Source organism: Pipra filicauda, unplaced genomic scaffold (assembly GCF_003945595.2).
Source record: "Pipra filicauda isolate LSUMZ 115617 unplaced genomic scaffold, ASM394559v2 scaffold287_size946512_pilon, whole genome shotgun sequence".
In the NCBI taxonomy this organism is placed as follows: domain Eukaryota; kingdom Metazoa; phylum Chordata; class Aves; order Passeriformes; family Pipridae; genus Pipra; species Pipra filicauda.
The window spans coordinates 150124-171543 of record NW_024104406.1 but is presented as its reverse complement, the minus strand read 5'-3'; the positions used below and the strand labels follow the sequence as shown (position 1 = coordinate 171543).

Below are 21420 nucleotides of genomic sequence, written 5' to 3'. Positions count from 1 at the left end.
TGGGCCCTCAGCTTTGCAGATCTGAAACTCTGAAGAAGAATGCAAATCTTCATTAGTTAACTTGCCTTGAGTTTGCCCTGTAACTCTTTGACATGGTTTTCCTTGGAATCGCCAGCTTTGCCTGGGTTTTGTTGGTTAAAGCCCATCTGACATGGGATCAGCCTCATCCCCGCTGTGGGCCTTGGAAGGTGCAGGGAGGTGGTTTGTTGGCTGTGTCCTCTTCTCTTAAAAGTGGCTTTGACTAAAGTAGAGTGAAACTCATGGATTTGGGGGCATCTGTGTTGTATTTTGAAAGGGCTTTTTTGGCAGTTGTAGACAGAAGTGTCTGCTCTCTATGATTATATCCCACTAATGAGCCCGAGGACTTGGATCAGCATCAACTGCCAGCAGAAAACTGGGAATCAGAGGAGGGACTAGTGGTCATGGATGTCTCAGCTAAGGATAAGCAGACAGATCCATTTTGCAAAGCCAACAGGTTTTGATTCCTCTTCCCACATCAAGTGGAATGGCCTGAGCTAAGTTATTCTGGAGTTATGAAAGGGTAGAAGGTGTTCGAGACTGGCTTTGCCCTGAAAAGCAGCAAAGCCACTAAAACTGAAGGTAAAGAAATTGAAAAGGCTTTTTATTTGGGACAGTCTGCAGGAAAATGTGTGTTAATTCTTTTAAAGCACCCAGGCAAGAGGACTCCGTGTCCTTACACTCACAGTGCTTCTCCTGGTGTTGTCCAAGAGGTTGTGGAGCTGTTTCTTGCTGGAGTTGATGAGTAAATATCAGAGCAGGCTCCCACAGTCTGCAATTAATGGTGGTTACTGCGGTGACCCGGGGAGGTGACCACATTAATTTAAGAAAACCAGTATGAAAACTATTGCATTCCACCTGCAATCCTGTTATTCCACCTCCAGTCCTGTTATTTCTTTGAAACGCTTTCATGCTGGTTGGTTTTTGGTGGGCTCATTAACATATCATGTTGGACCAAGGCCACTTTATAGTTCTCTTTAGCAGTGTCAGAGGGAGCATCTCTGTCTAGGTTAGATTTGCAGAGGTGAAGAAGGAGATCTCCATGAAAGAGGAGGTAGAAGGAAGTTTGGAGAATTGGTCTTTTTGCTTAGATTCTGCTTTTTTCAGGAATAGGTTGTCCACTTGGATTGAGAGTGGCAGCACAAATGGTTCACTGGTAACGCTGCTTTGGAGGTGGCCTCTTACTTCTTCTGGGGACTGTTCACAGAATGAATTACAGAGTGGTTTGTATTGGAAGGGACCTCAAAGCTCATCCAGTTCCACCCCCTGACATGGGCAGGGACATCTTCCACTAGCCCAGGTTGCTCCAAGCCCTGTCCAACCTGGCCTTGGACACTTCCAGGGATGGGGCAGCCACAGCTTCTCTGGCCAACGTGTGCCAGGGCCTCCCCACCCTCACAGGGAAGAATTTCTTCTTAATTTTACATCTTCTTTTCCTTTAAACAGCACCTTTGTAGTTTCTCTTCTCAGTTCCCCTTCCACCAGACAAGGTTGCTCCAAGCCCCTCCAGCCTGGCGGGTTGGTGTGTCGGGATGAGGTGGAGGGCAGGGATGCACTCAGTGCACTCACCCACTCAGCCTCTTTGCTTTACTGTCACAAGATCCACAGCTGTTTTTAAGGAGAAAAAAAAAGATCTGAATCGTATCTGCTCTTTTCTTTGCTGTTGGAACAGAAGTTTGCATTCCTTCGCTCCGGCAGCTGGATGGCTGCTCTGGGGCTTCTGCTGCTTCCAGGGCTCTTGGAGAAAGTGAGGGTAATCCAGAATTCCTTCTGCTCTGCCAGCACCATCCCAAGGAGTTACAAATCAGGCAGGCTGGAAGATAAAGTGGGCATACCTCTGCTTTTCCTTCCCTTCCTAAAATTCCTTAAGGAAGAGCTCTTCAGGGCAGAGCTTTGGGTTGCATTACCCTGCAAACCATTTGCAGATTTGACCTTGTGATTTGGGGTTGAAATTTTTCTTTTCTCTGGAAGCTTAAAGGTCAAACTTGTGTATTTTAATTTTTTTTCCTCTTTTCCTTCATTCTCCTCCTCTCCTCCAGACACCTCCTTCGATCCCTTTGTTTTTCCTCCACATATCAAAGATTAGATTATATTCAGCTCAGGTTTGTCTTTCAGGAGGCAGTGACATCTTTGTGCTGCAACTCCTGATTTAGGGAATGGGGCAGCTAAGAGCTTCCTTGGCCCTGTTAATCTCTTTCCCTGCTTTCAAAGTGTCTGTGGTAGGACAAGAACCTCCTGTTCCTGGGAATGCCGTTGCTGTCGTGCTCACACGGAAGCGGAGCAAAACTGAGAGTGATTTATTTTTTTCTGCAGCTTTGCTGTTTTCCTAATTTACCTTTTTTGAACAGCTTCAGGCTATTGTTTGGGATTTCTTTTTTTTCCATGAGATTCCTGTGAGCCTTTTCCAAATTAGACTTTTAGGGCTGGCTGTCAAGACAAGCTGCTACTGCCATCTAAACATGGTGACATCATCCACAGTTGCACGTGGTTTGAGGTGTGTACTGAGACCAAGTGTGTCCTTCTAAAGTCCATTTGATGTAAATCCTACGGATTTTCTTTTTCCTACACTGGGATTTAATAGGAAAATTTTTTTTCTAGTGGTGCTCCTTGAATTGGAGCACCGTGGTTGGAGTGGTGGATATGGTTGCAATATGCTTTTTTGGGTGATAAATGTTATTATAAAATATTTATGTATTTATGTATTATTTGTCATAAATTATATTCCTTAAATATCACACTTATGTTTCCAGTAACAAGGTTCAAATTGGTTTAAAAATAGGTGATATTTTTTCTACTTTTCCCCATTTTCTTACAAAGCCCATGAGGGGCTGGAGTGTGTCCAGAGAAGGGAATGGAGCTGGGGAAGGGTCTGGAGCACCAGGAGCAGCTGAGGGAGCTGGGGGGGCTCAGCCTGGAGAAAAGGAGGCTCAGGGGGGACCTTCTTGCTCTCTCCAACTCCCTGACAGGAGCATGGAGCCAGGTGGGGGTCAGGCTCTGCTCCCAGGGAACAAGGACAGGAGGAGAGGAAATGACCTTGAGTTGTGTCAGGGGAGGTTTAGGTTGGATGTTGGGGAAAATTTCTTCACACTGGAAGAGATGAGGATGCCCATCCCTGGATTAGGTTGGAGAGGTTGAACAACCTGGTCTAGGGGAAGGTGTCCCTGCCCATGGTGGGGTGGTTAAACAAGAGGACCTTTGAATCCTTTCAATCCAAAGGATTCCATGATTCAAGCAGTGCTCTCCTGAAGAACTATGATTTAGCCACAGGGATGTTTTGCTCTCTAAGTAGGGAATTCGCTGATGTGGACTTAGGACAGTGTTTGAAGACCTTTTTTTCTCTTTAATTAGATTAGCTAGAAACATCCAGATGAACTTTTTATTGGAATCCCAGCTGTTTGCCTAGACTATAACCCTTAGGAGTGAGATGTGGGTGTGTCCCTCTGCACCAGTGCAGCTCTTGAGCATCCTCCTCCATCCTCCTGGGCCACACTTCAGCTTTCCTGGGGAGCTCGGAAAGCAACTTCATTTATTACATCTTGGTAATTTTTTTTTCTTTCAATTCTCAGCAAAAATGCAGAAGTAGGAAATTCCTCCCTGGCTGAGGTGTGCCCAAAGGTCACTGGGCAGGTATGGGATGAGCCTTGATGTAAAGCATTGTTTTATCCAGATTGTTTTATCATCCGTCCCTTTCCCAGCGTCTCGTTTGTCCCGGGGGTGCAGCCACGGCAGCTCCACACGCCGAGCGTGTTCCCTGAGCAGCTGGTTATTTACCTCTGCAAACATCCCACTCACATCTCTCAGTTGCTCTAAAAATAAAATAAAACAGCCAAACAGCCGACAGGCCGAGGGAGCTGCCCCTGCCCTTCGCTGCTGACGTGCGTCTGCAGCATCTCTGCGGGGAAAAAAAAAGGGAATTGATTTCTTGAATTGCTTTGGAAAAACTGCAGCCGGGTTTTTTCAGAGACGGCACCGCTCTTTGCATTCCCAGTGGGTGGGGGTTTGCACGGGAACCTTGGGAGCAGCAGCTGGAATTGCTTTTGGATTTCTGGAGTGGTGTTGCGCAATCCGCGCGTTCAACTCGCGCGGGGAAGTCGGGGCTGCAACCTGGAAGGGTGGAGGAATAAAAGCCCTTGTTTGTTCTTATTTCTTTAATCCCGATTCTCTTGTTAGAGGAGAACGTAGGCAGCACATCAAAGGGACTGAATGTTATTCTCTAGGACATTGTGGTCGTGCCCAGCCCCTTCCAGCTGAATCCAGCTCTGGCAGCAGCAGCTGGAGCTCCGGCCCCTGAGAGGTGGGATGGGAACGGCCCCGCGCTGCCGGGATTGCAGTGGATGCTGCTGAATGTTTCCAGAGCCAGACAAAGAGCCATTGAGAGGAGTTAAAAAAATCAATTAACTGGAAGGATCAGGCGTGTCCTGGACATCCAGTGTATTCTGGTGGCACTGGACAACACAGAGATGCCAAAGCTTAGTGTGCAGCATCCTCTGCAGCTTCTCCTACGCCTGGTTATCCCAGATGGGACCAGCTCCACTGGCAGATTCCACCCTCTTAACTCCCGTGGAGCCAGGAGAAGGGGATACTCTCGTCATATAGGAGTTATGGTGCCGTTGCCTGTGAGAAAAGACATTTGCAAGTGGCTCTTATTCATATTTTTACCTGGAACAGCATTAATGGGCTGTAAACTTTGAGTATATTCCCTTTTAATCCTGTTCCTGCTTGAAACAGTATTAATGGGAGATAGAAATATCAGTCAATTCACATTTTTACCCCCCACTTAGAACAGTATTAGTGGGAGATAACCAAATTCCATTAAAATGGCCTTTACAAAAGAAATAGGTTCTGTGACTCAGTCACAGTGTTCAGTCTCCAATACACCGATTCTTTAAGTCATTAGGTTGTATCCTGTGGCTTTGGAGGTTTAATATCCAAAAAAATGGATTTGTATGAAGAGGAGAGGGAAGATTTATTCTTCTGCTCGTGACTCCTTTTGATTATTTTTAACCTCTAACACCTGCTGTTCTCCTTGCTCTCCTCTTCGAGATTGGGGTAGGTGTTGGTGCAGCAGCCAGGAGTTTATCCCGTTGCGTTCTTCCCTCCCCAGTGGCTGGAGAGGTTTGAGAGGGAGATTATCCAGCTGATGCCTAATGTGGGAAGAATTCGTGCAGGCAGTGACACAAAGGGCTCCCACAGCAAGGCTCAGGCACCAACTGCTTTTCCCCAGCGCCTGCAAAATGCTGTTATTCTTCAGCTGGGGAGATTTGACACTTTCAGGCTCTGTATCAAACAGCGACTTGTTCATCCCTTTCTCTGACGCTGAATTATTCAATATTTTCCCTTCAGACTCTCCCTGCCACAGCCAGATGGGCTGTATCAGTGGCTGAGTTTAATATTATTTTTCGTTATTTGCTCTCTTCAGCAAATATTTCTGTACTCCAAAGTCCAGAGTGTTGCTCTTCAATGACACAAACTGTTTTTTCTTCCCTGAGATGGATTTGTTATTAAAGCAGGTTTTTACGAAGCTGCTTTTTCTCCACCCTTAAGAATTAGCATCTATTTTGTTTCCAGGAGGGGAATGCTAAATAAACCCTGCCCTTGCTGGGTGGAGCACTCACCTTACAAGATATCCAGACTTTATGGCCCCCTAAATATCAGGATCTCTGGCTATCCAGGCTCTATAAATATTTATGTATCTATACAGTGTAATCCCGACTATGACCCACAGGGACCAAGTGTTCATGCAAACCCAGATGATACTCAGCATTCTGTGGTATTAGAGAACAATTTACTTTCTTTAAAAACATTTTTAAAATATCTTTCAATGTCCTGTTGCCCCAGTGGATCTTTTATTTGGGTTCGTAGTCAGCTTTTTAGGTAAAACTTGAATATCAGGCTGCACATTGAATCAACCATGAAGGAAGGGACGATTTTCTGAATCCTTATTTTTTCCCTCTCAAATATATGTCTCAGTATGTTTATCAAATACTGTAATGATAATGTAGCACTGATAAATAATGTTTTTGCTCAGAGATTGTGCTGTTACTGTGCAGTGAGGCTTCTGTGAGGACTTAATAACCCAGACAAGGACTTTTTATCCCTAATGTTAATACAGCACCGTGTTTTTCTAGTCACGGAATGAGAAGTTAATGCCGTAGCAGGGATTTTGTTTCTTCTCCCCCCCCCCCTTCCCTTCCCCCAGTCAAAATACAGATTTTTTTCGGTTTCCAGGATCATTTACTGAGACCCTTTTGACTTTTCTCGTGGCTGGGGAGCCTGTGTCGGATTTGACACGGTGGGTTGGGTGCTGGGGGGGTGCCAGGTGGGTGCTGTGCTGCAGCCTGGTCACCCTTGGTGGGGAACAGAAGGGCCTGAGAACAAGGAGCCTTTGTTGGACTGGGACTACACCCAGCTCTGAGGGGGGGCAGTTGGCAAATTTGGGCTTTTTAATGGTTCCTGCTGTGCCTGTGGATTTTCCAGGCACAAACCCTGAGTGCTGTCCCCTGAACTACTCTGCCCCAGGAGCAAATCCCTCTCCTGCTGCATGACAAGGTATCAGTGGCTTATTGAGCTCCAGAATTAGAACAAATTGTTTCCCAAGGCAGCAAAAGAAATTTTCTGACTCTGCCCTCTGTGTCTCCGAGCGGGAGAGGTGCCCCCTCCTTATTTATAGCACAGAAATTGCTATTTATAACAGAAAAATTGTTGTTGTCACTTATTTTATACAGTGGAGAGACAGAGAAAATGTGGTTAATTATGGAAGAGACCACAGTGGATCATCTGGTCCCCCCTCCCTGCTCCAGCACATGGTGGTGTTGGATCATAGGTTGGACTTGATGATCCCAGAGGTCTTTTCCAGGTCTTTTCTGTAATTCTGTGATAACCAAGCCCTGCAGTGGTGCAATGTGTGCATCTTATTTCCCACCTCTGCTACAGCGTTTTCTTTGTGGTCCCAGTGATTACCAGATCCAGACGAGTTTAACCTCCTGCTTTGACCCAGCAGCTTTGCCAAATTCGACAGGAATCAGCGGAGAGAAGGGAGGCAACGTGGGGAGGCAGAGCTGCCCCTACTGGTTCACCCTCCAAGGTTAAATATCCTATAGAGGTTAAGTCAAAGCTCATCCTCCCCAAAGCCCACAGTTGCACAAGTTGGCAAATAAAATCATTGTTTGCCGTGTTTGCCGAAAGGATCCGCCCTAACGGCACCGCCAGACCGGGACTCGCTCTCTGCGCTTAATTAAGATGGGTGAGGATAAACGTCCTGCCAGACAGTCGAACCTGTGGCTTTGTCACAGGGATTGGGGATCTGGGCTCTCACGGGCAGAGGGGAGATGAAAGGACAGGTAGAACCTGAAGAGTTCAGGGCAGTGGGGACGTTTTGCAGAGCACTTATTTTGAGAGGTAAAAAGCATAAAACCCAAATGATGTCCGTTTTGCATCAGAGTGAGCGACCAAAGCGTTCTGTCCCGGGGTGATTGGTGTCCCCCCGTCGCTGTTCGCTCCCGGGAAGCACCACTTGTGTTGGAGAGAAGAGCCCTGGGGAGCGAGGTCCTGCTGCTTTGCCCACAGGGATGGCTGTGCTGGAGGAAGGATCCACCTCATCCCATCCCTGCCAGGACATTGGGCAGGGGGAGGCTTCCCTACCAGCCCCACCACTTGCAGGCATCTCCTAAATCAAAGTCATCTCCAGCTGGATGGAGGTTTGTGGGGTCAACGTGCCTGGAAGGAAAGCCAGAATAGGGGAAAGATGGGACAATATTGAGTGAGATTCAAAATAATTACGCATTTAGCACAGCACAAGACAAATCAGGATCATTGGCTCTTATGGAAACCATTATTTATAGTTAAAAAAAATATATATCTAAAAAGGGAAAGTTCAGCAATTTCTGGCCGTAATGCAATTAAAAAAAAAAATCTAAATTTTTTTGCCAGCATTGTCCAGCTCTGCACTAATCCTTGTTTGGTAGGAGGAAAGAAGAACAAAGGAATGGGATTCCTGTGCCCTGACTTTGTGGTAGAGAGCAAAGATTTACCGATTGTCCCTAAACAGGCAGATTTACTTACAGGTTTTTAATCGGGAGAAAAATCTTGGCCGAGGAGGGAGAGCAAAGGAGAATGAAAGCATGTGGATGAAATGCTCACATCCAAGAGAAAGGCAAAATGTTTATGCTTTAATTTGCTGTGTCGTTGAGGAAATTGGAATTTTTGGGGAGAAATGACAGGTTTGGGGAGCAAAGGTTTGGTGTGGTGGGTCGGGTGGGAGCTGTATCCCGAATATTCCAAAGCAGAGCAGATCTAATCTCTCCAGACTTCAGCGAAGCATCTGACGTGCTTGGAGAATAAACAAGAAAGAAATACAGGGAGAAACAAATGAAAAAGAGACAAAGCAGATTTAATAACATGAAATCTTTTTTTGAGGAATTACCGATTTCTGGGAGTTCCAGATATTCTAATGCAGGCTGGGAGCTGTGAGGGGTGGGGCTGAGCCTCTCCTGTGGGAAGTTTGACTGAGGGTTTTCTTCTTCTATCTTGCAGATATCCCTGGGAAGTTGAATTATCCTTTGATTAAGGGGATTGTCCTTAAGAGTAGAAAATTCCATAGTTTTTTTGTGGAGTGAGCTGTGCTGAACCAGAGATTTGGGGTTGTCTCCTTAAAACAACCATCTCTACAAGGCTTGTATCCACTTCTTCATCCGAAGGGAACTTTGCAAACGTTGGGAATACTCTTTTGTGGTTTAGTTTAAGGCTCTGCAGAGCGTGGAGTTGGAAGTGTTGGAGTTTGTGTCCCGGGGGCCGGCGATGCTCGAGGAATGTGTGTGAGTTATTGGGCTGAACTCGGCCTTCCTGGGCCAGAGTGTTCCTGGTATTTGGAGGCCTCTGGGGCAGAGGTAACTTTGCCAGCAGTCCATAAATTTGAACCAGGCTTTTTTACCTTAGTCAGGGAATTCACGCCGAGCTTTCCTCAGGCCGGGATTCGCGGTGATCCAATCCCGGCGCGGTGCCAGGCCCAGCCACGGGCTTGGTTGGTGTTCCGGCGCTCGCTCTCTGGGCTGTCGCATTCCCGATCCATCGGTTCCCTCTGTGCCATCTCACTGCTGGAGCTGGTAACCGGGAGGGGATGGATGTGGACAGTCAGCCTGGAAAAGCCCCTCTGCTTTCCTCTGCTCTCTGTGGGCACTGGGAGGGCACCGGGAGTGGCACCGGGAGTGGCACCAGGATGCATATTCCAGGGAGAATGATGAGGAATTCAGCTTAAGTCCTCCAAAGAGCAGCTGGAGGAAAACCTGGGGCGGAGTTTGGTGAGTTTGGGGACATATCATACAAAAGAACACACAGAAATGGGCATTGCAGGGAGCAGAACCAAGTCCTAAATTATATAATAATAATAACAATAATAATAACAATAACAATAATAACAATAACAACAATATCAACATAACAACAATATTAATAATATATCCAATAATAACAGCAATAACACACACACAAATATGCATTGCAAGTGTCATATAAAAGTTTTAAATAATCATAATAAACAATGATAATAACTACTCTGTAATATTAATATATTGTAATAATGATGATGACGACGATGATGATGGTAATTCTTTGCATACACACACAAATCTGCATTGCCAGGTGCCAGATAAAAGTCCAAAATAATAAATGTGTATAATGTCTCCAATAATAATGATAATAATAATGATGATGATGTCAATATCTGCTCTAATAATATATGTAATATAATATTAATTCTATGAATGCACAAATCTGCATTGCAGGTGTGGCATAAAAGTAAAAAATAATAAATACGTAATAATAAAAATAATGTCTCCTATAATAATAATGAATGTTAATATCTACTCTAATAATAATAATAATGTATGTAATATGTTATTAATCCTATGAATACACACACAAATCTACATTGCAGGTGTCACATAAAAGTCCAAATATATGTAATGTAATAATATATTTGTAATGTAAATTTATATATATACACACACTAATCTGCATTGCAAGTGTCACATGAAAGTCCAAAGTCATACATAAAATAATAATATCTCCTGTAATAATATATGTAATGCAATATTAATGTAATTATATACTCATGCCCAAACAAGTGTGTATTGCAGGTGTCATATAGAAGTCCAAAATAGCAGATATATAATGATATTTGCTAAATTAATATATGTAGTGTAATAGTAATATAATATTATATACACCCAGAAAAATCTGCATTGCTGGTGGCACATAAAAATCCAAATTAATATATATTAATGTGTGCTATAATAATTTATGTATTAGTAATACATCTGTATTCATATACATACAGAAAAATCTGCATTGCTGGTGTTATAGAAGTTCAAAATTATATATAAATTAATAATATATATTATAATAGCAATCGTAGCAATAATAATAATACCAAAAAATCTGCATTGCTGGTGTCATGTAGAATCCCCCAAATAATTAATCAAGTAAAAAGCTTTATTGTACCTTCACTGTCAAGCTCTAACCCACATAAACCCTTTGTGCTCTGGAAAAGCACAGCTGGGATGGACACCTCAGTTATTTGGGGGAGTATTTAGCCCTGGGAATTTGTGCAATATGTTAATTAGTGCATGTGTTAATGAAGGGCGAGGTGTGTTAGCTGTATGTTATGTCAGATAACTGGAGATGCTGCTCCAGTCTTTGGGCACGTCACTGGGAGGTGACAGTTATATTTATTTAATTGATTCATTCAGTTTTAAAGGAATTCCGGTGAATCCCTTGGAACAGCATTTGCTCAGCGCTGGGATGAGGATGATCTGGAATTCCCAGCGGTGCTGGCAGGGGATGTGTTGCTGGGCAGGGATATTTGTGGAGCAAATACAGCACAAGGCTCGTTTCCCCCCTTTTCCTTCCTTTTTTTCCTGCTAATGGAAGCATGGAAGGAGCTGCTCCTGCATCCTCTTGACTGCCACTGGATGTTTGCTTTAAATCTAAATATTCTATTGGACAAGTGTTGGATTAGCATTAAATGGGGAAATAATGGGAAAAAAATTGTGGGGAGAGCACAGACCTTCCGAGTCCTTTGTGACCTGTGAAATCTGTGTAAGAGTTCCCTTGATGGCTCACCTACCATTCCAACTGCCCATGCAAATGGCCAGTCCGCTCTAAATTCACCCAGAATTTACTTTTACTCCCCATTTTTGCATCGTGTGGCTGCTTAAAATGATGGATAACCCAAGTCCCGCTGCTCCGCTTGTGCGGACGAGGATCCACCTTCCTTTCTGCAGTGGCATTTCCCAAACTGCCTCATGTCCGTGGGCACAAAGTCCTTTGCTTCTTGCATGTTCTCAGCCTAACAAGTGGTCATCCAAGAGCTGTTAAGCCTGGATTAATCCTGGGCTTGGGCTGCTCCGGGGGGGATTACAGAGCGTAATCTTGGCATTAACGCCGGGAGATGGGAGCGGAGCTTCCCAAAGTGCTTACACAGCACAAGGAAACGGTGCCGGCGCCTTCGGCCTCGCGTGCTGCCCTGGGCTGTGGGGGACACAACGGAGCCTTCTGGAATTACATCCCAGTTGGAATATTTGTAATAACAGAGATGCAGCCTAAATAACGTCCTGCAGAAGGGAATTACGTGGGTAATGAATGGGTGCGACCTGCCTGGTGATGTCCCGGGTTTTTCTTCCTGGCTCGTGCGGCCCTTCCCTCTCTCCAACATCTGGTTTTCATCTGCTCCAGGAAAGCCAAATAATTTCGATGAAGCTGAGAGAAAACATGCTTTTAAAAAAAACCCCCAACATGTTGGTGTTAGCCTGGGTTTCTGCTGGGGTTAATAATTGGATTTATCGGGTTGTGGACAGAGTGGACGCTCCCTTGGATGGGTGAGTTGGTGCATTGTCTGATGGACAAGGCAGTTCTGGCTGAGCGAGGGCTGAGTGACACATTCTTCCTGCAGTGATAAAGAACATGAGCTGGGCTTACTCTGAATTTTGGTGCATCCTCTCAGCAGAGCAGTGAGGCCCAGGGGGGATGGGAACAGCCTTGGTTCAGTGGGACTGGCCGTGCTTCCTCGAGGATCAAGGATGCAGGAATATCTGCGTCTGTTATCCTACAGCAAACACGGGTTTCCTAAACTGCCAACTACTGGAAATATTGAAAGCAAATAAATAAGTAATATAAATAGGAACCAGATTAATTAAAAACCTCGCTGTGTAACATATGAGATATACAAACATCAAAGCAATATATATGCAAGATATAGAAATATTAAATAAAAATACCTTATTCTCTTTATATCTGCACCTCTAAATCTGAATAAGGTTGTCACTGGGGCTGATTTTAAAGCTTAGCCTAGCGTGGCTCAGCGCCTGCCTAATCACCCCCACATTAGCAGCCCCCCCTTGACTAAGTTTTTTAATTGCACTTTATTGATCGCGGGGCTTTTAAAGACGTCTGTGAGCTCTCGGCGAGGCTCCCGCGGCATCAGCCCCAGCAGCGGGACCTCCAGGAACACTCAGGCTTTTTGCTTTCCATTTAGGCTGCAAAACCCTCGTGGGCTGTTAGATGGGCTGCCCTCAGTGGGGTTTTGGTGCTGTGAAAGCTTCATTAAGACACAATTACGAGTAAGCAAAATATTTCTGCTTTTATGTATCAGTTGCGTCTGTTCGGCGGGAGAAATGGAGCTGGGAGGAGCTTTTGGAATAACTAGGACATCTCACCTCCTGGCTTAAGGCACAAAAGCAAATATTGAAGGAACCCTAAGTTTGTGTTTTGATTTAATGGTTGTAATTTTTAAATTGCTTTACAGTTATCACGTCGTAAGATCTTCACCACTAATTTTTCCAAAGAGTTTAATTAAGGTTCGAGCTTTCAACTGGAAATTCAAAAAGAAAAATAGGTTTGGACTTACTGTTAAGTAAAAAGTAGAATAGGTTTGAGTTCTTGCTTTGAGGATTTATTAAGTTTATGCTTTGAAAGAAGACACTGTTTCATGGAACCAAGGAATGGGTCGTCTTGGGAGGATTCCCATTTGTTTGACTTGATTCAAACCACAGTTGATTTTACTCCATCCTCCCATTGCCAGATCCACACTTGAATTTCTTAGGAGCCCAGTTCCTCCGGCCCAGGATTCCATTGGGGCAGGGCACTTCCACTGCTCAGAGAGTCTTCAGGAGAAGTTGTGGTGGTTTATTTTTTGCTCCTATTTTCTTCCTTGCCATTGAATTAACTCGGTTTAATTTTGTGCATCTTGCTGGGGCAGTGCCAGGGCTGGGGTAAAGAGAATGAGAAAGGTGAAATTCTGTGAGTCAGGACCTAACTGTGTGGATAATTCCATGGGGATATTTCCCCACCTCTTTCTACCTGTCACCTGAGTTATCTTTGATGTGTTTGTTTTCTAAAGTGGCACTGGAAGAATTGCAAATGCAGTAATATGTTTTTAGGCTGGCTCAGGATCTTGATCCTGTTGGGAGTAGGATCCCCCATGTATCTGTGCTGCATCCCAGGGAGCAGCAGAGTATAGGTGGGAACCTCTTAAAGTGATGTTGGTCACTTGTTGTCAAACTTTGATTTTGGAGCCCATTAGCACCAATTCCCTCCTTTTTTTCCCCCCTCTTTTTTTGTACAGTCCCCGATATTGTGGGATTTTTTTTTTCCCCTGCCTTCTTTCAATTCCCACCTGGGTTTTAATTCTTACAGTAACTTTAGCCTGGAGAGTTTTCAGTAGCTTCCCTGGTCCTGGATGTCATCCAAGGGGAGCAGGAGCAGTGAAAAGGAGAGATGAGCGGGGCAAGGCCTCGGGAATTGGATGCCGGAGCCGGGTGACCGAAGCCTTCCTGCTGAAATCTGGCCAGCACGAGGTAGGACAATCGTGCTGCTGTTTTCCTCGGGAGTTCTAAACAAGAGGATGAGGCTCAGCAAGAGAAAGAAAGGTTTCTTTCTGTGGTTTCCTTTTTGTCAGTGGTTTGGTTTCCTTTGCCACCCTCCTGAGCTGCAGGCAGAGCTGTCTGGAGGAGAAATGCTGTTTGCACACGAGTTTCATTTTTGAATGGAGTGTTTCACTTGCTCATTAGGGTCAGTGAAGAAATACATTTAATACCTTCGCTTTAAAGAGGCAAACAAACCTCTCCTTAGCTCCCACTGATGGGTTTTTTTGGGGGGGTTATAAAGCTGCTGTGAGTGAGGCAGCAGGAGCAGCATCCCCATCTTTCCCACTGGGATAAACAGATGCACTCCAGCAATTCCTGCTACATCCTGCCTGTGTTTTGTAGTGCAAAAAGGAAACAGAATCATAAGAAGGTTTAAATAATAAATTCACATCATCCCAAAGGCAACCAGAGTGGCTGGGCCCCTTCCTTCAACCCCACTTTCAGGGTGATGGGTACTTTATTGTTTAAGGGAGGGATCTTTCAGCCCTATCCCCATAAAATCTTTCCAAATCCCTCCAGGTGATATTTGTGGAGATATTTAGACTCTGCAATGACCACTGGAGCGATGGTGTCCTTGGTGTTCTCAGCAGCCTCAGGTTTGGATGGTGTATGATGAGATTGTTGTCTGACAGCAGGGACTTTATAGCTCCACGTGTGGAATAAAGGCTTTGGAAGTGGTTAATGGAGAAAGTGAGATCTGGATCTCAGACACCTCCCAGTCTGATTCCTCCACACAAACATGCTCGATGAGTTGGATTAAAATCATGGAAACCATGATCTCTGTAGCTCTGCCTCGTGAAGGGAGATCCAAGGCATCAAAACTGTGGGTTTGGATGTGAATTTGTTCTTTATCGAGAACACAAAAATTCCCTGTTGGCTCAGTCGTTGTGCAGTCTCATGGATCCTCAGGAAGCTCTGTGTCAGTCAAGGCTGATGTTTGTCATGACTGGAGAGCTGGAGTTGTGCCTTTGGGCGTGGTTCTGCCCTCGGTCCCGCAGGCGGGGGTGCTCCGGTGTTCCATCCTCCATCCCGGAGCAAGTGCCAGAGCGCCAACAGCTCCTTTCCTTGCGAATAATTGCTGGTTCTCAGTTCGTTTCTACAAACCAAGTGTCATTAGTGCTGACCCCCTCTTCACTCTGATGTGCTGCTGTGTGTCAGGTCACCGCTCGCTTCCCAATAATAGCTGGGAATGTGGTTTTATTTCTGCTATAAATTATGGATCACTGCTCAGCACAGGGAGTGCTTGTTTTTCCCCTTCCTTTTCACGTCCCCGGGCTCCTCTGCTTAAAGATCCTTTTCTCCCGTTGGGTTCAACTGATGAATCTCTTCCTAAATTCAGAAAACACGCTGTGAATTTGTCCTTGAGATTGTCTCAGCCTGGCAGAGGAGTTGTACTCAAATCCTGGCTGGGTTTTCCAGCTATTCCGGTTGGGCTGGTTAAAGATACTGTTACATTTGGCTACAAAATTTCCCACCTCCCTCTGTGTCCCATCGCAGCTCCTTTGATATCGACAACAGCTCGTGATTATAGTTTATGTGCTGTATATTTAGTTACAGAAGAGTTACCAAAAGGCTTGAACAGGCTGTGGTGATTGTTCAAAGGCTGAATGAAGAAATGCTGGTCTGGATTTTACTGTTGTAAAGCTTTCGGGTTTCTACGAGGGGAGTTGTAAACCCTTTGTTTAATTACTCCAGGATGGAGAGGGAACATGTCGGCTGAGTGTGGTCAGGGAGGGTTTGCCAGGCTGGGTGGGGGTGAGGGAACAGAAAAGCTGGTATAATATACTAGATGTGATTCTGTGAATATCTGTGGAGTGGAAAGCACCGTTTCAGGGAAACAGAGGAGAGGGAATTTAAGGAGCGTGTACTCTCACAAAGCTTTGAAATTAATTGGATAACGAAGCCTGGTTTGCCTTTGCTCAGGCAGGCAATGCCCCTGGGAATTTTCCAAGTGGATCTGCTGCATTTCTCCCCTGTCACTGTGCCGAGTGTCGCAGCAGAAACTCCTGCACAGCTCCCAGTGCAGCCAATGGAGCAGTGCCTGCCAGCTGGGAGCAGCTCCTGGCTCTCCCTCCATCACACCTCTTCTGTGGAGTATCTTGCACTTGAACTGTGTTGCTGCACATACATTGTCCTGTGTTCTTCGGGAGAGCAGCAAGGTTTGAAACAATATTCCCCGAAATATTGTGCACCAAGCCTAAAGAGGCGGCAAAGTTAAATGCTGTTAAATGCCTTTGGAGGGTTAATTTGTTCTTAGGTGTCCTCAGTGACACGGAATCTTCCTTCTGCTTCCCTTCCCTGCTCTCCTCACATCTGGGAGCACCTCAGGGTCAGTGCCGTGAAATTTGGAAGACATATTGCAGCTGGTGGGGGGAGATCCCAGGAGGAGGTGGAGTGGAGCTCAGATCCTGCTCTAAGAATTGGGCCTGCATTCCTTCCTCTGCTTTGCTCCATTTGGGGTCAATCAATGCCAAGTGGGGGGTTTGGGCAGACCCTTTGCTCCTTGAAGCCTTGCAGAGATATGGGATGTGCATGGCGACTGCACAAATTAACACTTGAAGTGTTGTTAAAAAATCCTGCACCTTAATGGAAGATACAACCTCAAACTGCATTTCTTAATATCTGCATGGGAACCCCTGGGATTGAACCAAGGGGCTTTCCAGTCCCCACTTCATGATCTCTCTTGCTTGGCCAAGGTGGATGATGAAGAGCTGCTGCTCATCTTCATGCAGGGAGAAGGAGCAGGGAGGGCTCTGCATCCTTGGAACGCAAACACGTCCGTGCTGGCACACCAACAGATGGCTTGGTTGGACTCCTGCCCTTTCCAAAAAGCTGGAGAAGATGTTCCCAACACACCATCGCAACCACTTGGCGTTTTACAAAGCCAGCCTGGGAAAAGGTGGATGACAGAAATATCCCTGTGTTGGCTTTGGCAGTGTTTTCTGCGGCGTAGAAACTTGGAATATAAAATCTCCCCACGTTTCCCTTCATTTCATTAATTCAGGGCTTTCTTTCTCTGGTGGATTTTCTTGCCTTTAGGAACCCAAAGCTGTTCTCAGAAATCCCGGCCTTGGCAGTAGAGAAGAACATTGCACAAAGCTAAAGAGGTGGTTTTGGCAGGGTGGCCCTGGAAGTGAAAGCTCCTTCCCTGCCCGGAGCCCTCTCTCCTGACAGGCGGAATTCCAGGGCTGTGCCCGTCTCGTGCCGCGGGGCATCGGCTGTTCCTGCTGCAGCTGCTCCTTTCTCTGGTGTCAGATTTACCCCCAGCTGAGTAACCTGTGCCAGTTTAGAGTTTAGTCTCCATCATGACCCCAAGGAAACCCACACTGAATCCCTCTGGGAAGGTGACAGGTGGGACCTGTGGGATTGTCCTCTTTTACTGAAAATAGACTTTAATCACTTGCATCCTCTCCTAAGAGAAATACCTGATAGGAAAATGTTGATTTTTGAGACTTTTTGCTCCCTAAAAATAACCAGTGTCAGCTGTTCTTTTTCCTGGCACTTATCAAATATTCTGGGCCCTGATAAGAGAATTAAGTTTTTTCAATGAGATTTATTATGATCGAATAAGATAATAATTTTTTCAGTGCTCCACATTAGTCTGTCTCCTGCAGGTGTTGTGGAAAGTCAGTCGTGTGAGGAGCAGCTGAGGGAGCTGGGGGGACCCAACCTGGAGAAAAGGAGGCTCAGGGGGGACCTTCTCAATCTCTGCAACTCCCTGACAGGAGGGGGGAGCCGGGGGAGAGGGTTGGGCTCTGCTCCCAGGGAACAGGGGATGAGAGGAAACAGCCTCAGGCTGTGCCAGGGGAGGTTCAGGTTGGACATCAGGAGGAATTTCTTCCTGGAAAGGGTGGTCAGGCACTGCAAGGGGCTGCCCAGGGAGGTGGTGGAGTCCCCAGCCCTGGAGGTGTCCAAGGAATGATTGGACATGGCACTGAGTGCTCTGGGCTGGGGGACGAGGGGGGGATTGGGCACAGGGTGGACTCGGTGACCTTGGAGCGTTTTTCCCACCTCAATGATCCTGGGATTCTGTGATCCCAATACTTCCTAATAAGCATTTTTAAGCGTGCAAATAGGGGGAAAAGGTGTTTTTAGGGATCCTTTGGACATCCGAAGCTGCCTACGGCTACTGGAATGTTGCACTGCCGGAAAACATGAACCCGGCAGCGCTGCCGCAGTGTGAGTGAGTCCTCTGAACTGTGGATGAGGCACAGAAACTTGATGCTGCTGCTCAACAGCGCTTGAAATTCTGGAATTGCGTCAAGAAGAGTTGCAGATTATTTATATAATCCCCCAGAAAAGCAGGGAAGGGCTGGAGACGTGTGTATTCCCGTTTAACCTCGTCCTCCTTCGTGCCATATTTTACGTGGCAGAAAACAAACGTGGGTCTGCTTGTGTTGATTTAGGGGCAGAGCTCCGATTTTATTGGGTTTTATTTTTTGGAGGGGAGGGCGGCTGGGTGTTGTTTTTTGGCCGTAAGCAGCAGAAAGTGGCTGAGGTCTGAGAGGAAGGAGAGCAGGGCAGGAGCCAAGGCGGGGCTCGGGTTTCAGTGGTATGTTTTGGTTGCTGCTAACGTGTTTTTGTTTTTCTTCATTACACATATTTCTCCTGGGAAAAGCAGGAAAAACTCTGTGTGTCAAATATACATCAGGGCTCCGAGCCTCTGCTAAGAGGTTCCAGATGGGGAGGCGTTACAGGAGGGACACTTTCTCCTGCCTTTCGGTTTGTGGCATTAATTTTGGTGACAAACTGCAGGAAAACTTGGATCAAGACCAGAGCAAGCAGTGAATGCTTCTTTCTTTTTTTTTTTTTTTTATGAGCATTTTTTGGGCTATCCAAGAATGCAGTAGGAAGTTGAAACTTCTTTTCCAAACATTTATGGCCCCACGTCGAATCATTATATTCAAAAAAAAAAAGGAAAAAAAACCCTACAGTTTTGAAGGGACCTTGAGAGGCCTCCTCTGGGGGCTGGAGAGTGGGCAAGCCCAGATCCCTCTCCCTGGATTAGAGGGTGATGGTTGGTGAGAAGGGGGTGGAAGCTGGTGAAGATGCCTGTCGAGGGAGTCTCTTGCCAACGAGCGATGTTTCACTTCTATCTGGGCAGGGCCTCCTGGTTCAGGTGGTGAGATGATGATGTGTTGGAGATGCTCCTCTTCCACAAGAGCTCCCCAGGCTTTGATGGGGGCTCAGTTGGTCAGAGTGTGGTGCTGATAACACCCAGGTTGAGGGTTTGATCCCTGTATGGGCCGTTCACTATGAGCTGGACTCGATGATCCTTGTGGGTCCCTTCCAGTTCAGAATGTTCTGGGATTCTGGGTTGTTTCTCATCTGCCCTCAGGCTGAGGGTCCACAGCTCCACCCCCTGAAGCAGCAGTGTGGCAGCAAGAGCTGCAGCTCAAGTGATGCCAACCTGTCATCACCAGCTCTAAAATCAGGGAGTCACAGCTCCAGCAGGAGCCTCCGAGTGCCACGAGAGCTGTCAGGGAGCAACAGCGGCGATAAGTGCTTGTTCTCCTAAGAGAATGTCACTTCCTGCAGGGATGCTTTTGTGTAAGGAAGTTATGTCTTCAACAGTAGTGCTGATTAGTGTGTTGTGTCATTGGGAACATCAGTGTTCCCAAGGCAATGTGCTCCTGGCCAAAAAGCCCCCAATCCATGTTCCTCTGGGGAACATGTGAAGCCCTGGGTGAGGAGTGACTCTGTACAGCTTCCGTGCTGGATGAGCTAAAATCGAGGGGAGATGCTCTGAAGACAGGAATTTACTCCCGTGTTCTGCAGAGCACTGAAACATGTGGATGTTTGTCTGGTTTTGGAAATGGAAAAGTCGTGTTTTCTTTACCAGGGGCTTCAGGGCAGGTGAGACACGAGTGGTCAACAGCTTTGGAGACTGTGAGGAGAAAAAAAAAGGCAAATGTGGTGCTGCAGATGTTGTCATCTCTCAAAGAATGCATTATCATGGAATTCCAGACTGCTTTGGTTGGAAGAGACCTTAGAGCTCATTCAAGTTCCACCCTCTGCCAAGGGCAGGGACACCTTCCACTATCCCAGGTTGCTCCAAGCCCCATCCAGCCTGGCCTTGGACACTTACAGGGATCCAGGGGCAGCCACAGCTTCTCTGGCCAACCTGGGCCAGGGCCTCAGCACCCTTACAGGGAAGAATTCCTTCCCAACATCCCATCTAACCCTGCCCTCCAACAGTGGGAAGCCATTCCCCCTCAGCCTGGCCCTCCAGGCCCTTGTCCCAAGTCCCTCTCCAGCTCTCTTGGAGCCCCCTTAGGCACTGGAAGGGGCTCTCAGGTCTCCCTGGAACTTCTCTTCTCCAGCTGAGCTCTCCCAGCTCTCCCACCCCCCTCTCCAGAGCGGAGGGGCTCCAGCCCTCGGAGCATCGGGGTCATTTCAAGCAATTACAGTGAAGTTTGAGTGACTGTGCTGAATCCAGCTCTGCATAAGGACATTATGGAAGGTGAGGAACTCATGGCATGACTTGCTGTAGTAATACACAGTCTAATATGATGTAGGTCATAACCTGTTTGACCGTCTCTTGAAATGTATCTATTAATGAGTTTTGATCAGTTGGTGCTTTGTTCCTGCTGCAGTGCTTGTCTGTGGTACTTGTATTGCCTACTGGGGGAGTGGAAATTCTCCTGCTTAAGCCATGACTTGTTTCCAAGCCATTTGATTGCTCTGGGATTGTATCTCTGTCGTACAAAAAAATCCCTTGAAGCACCAACTAAGGAGATTTTGCTCCGTCCCGTGACCTGTTGGACACTTGCTGTCTGTGCCTGATGGAGCAAAGTTTGTTCTTTGGCTGCAGACTGTAACTGTTGGGAGGTGGAGTGGTCTCTGCAGTAACACCGAGCTTCCCACCTTCATCCTGGGATACTCCTCTAAATCCCAAGCTCAAGCCGGGATGAAGATTTTTTCCACCCAACCGCTGTGTGCGAGTTCGCTGGAAAACACGAGCGTTTGGCTGCTCTTCCCAGGGCCATCCACCCCGTGCACAAAAACATTAACGAGGAGCAGAGGAGCAGGAATGTCAGCCAGACCCGATGGATTTGGCAGCCCCTGCCTCCAGGATCCATCCGTGCCGGTGTTGGATCATGACCATCTGCCAGCTCAGCCGGGCTTTTCTTCCCAGCATGGCACTTACGTAGGAAAACTGTCCCTGTTCGGGAAGAGGACTTAGGTCGGAGGCCTTGGCTTGGTTTTGGGGTTTTATTTTCTTGAATTGTGGTTTCGTGGCAATTCCTTTTTTTTTTTTTTTTTCCCAAAGCAACACTTAAAAGGAAGAAGCTGCGATGGTTTGATCCTGTGCTTAAATATGGGAAAAAGGGGAATATTCTGCCAACATTGAAGCATTTGCCAGGAATGCAGACACCAAATCCTGGTTCTTACATAGTTGATAGAGCAGAGCTTTAAATCTCCCAAACAGGGGGGTGTTGTAGTGACGTTTATAAAACTTTATCTCAGGTATCTCACCCCG

At 46.4% G+C, this 21420-nt stretch overlaps 1 protein-coding gene across 5 annotated transcripts in view; it reads left to right on the top strand.

Annotated features, from left to right (window-relative positions):
- MYO9A (myosin IXA) overlaps nt 1-21420 on the top strand; it is a 169347-nt gene that overhangs the window by 31546 nt on the left and 116381 nt on the right. The gene's annotated exons all lie outside the window — the stretch shown is intronic.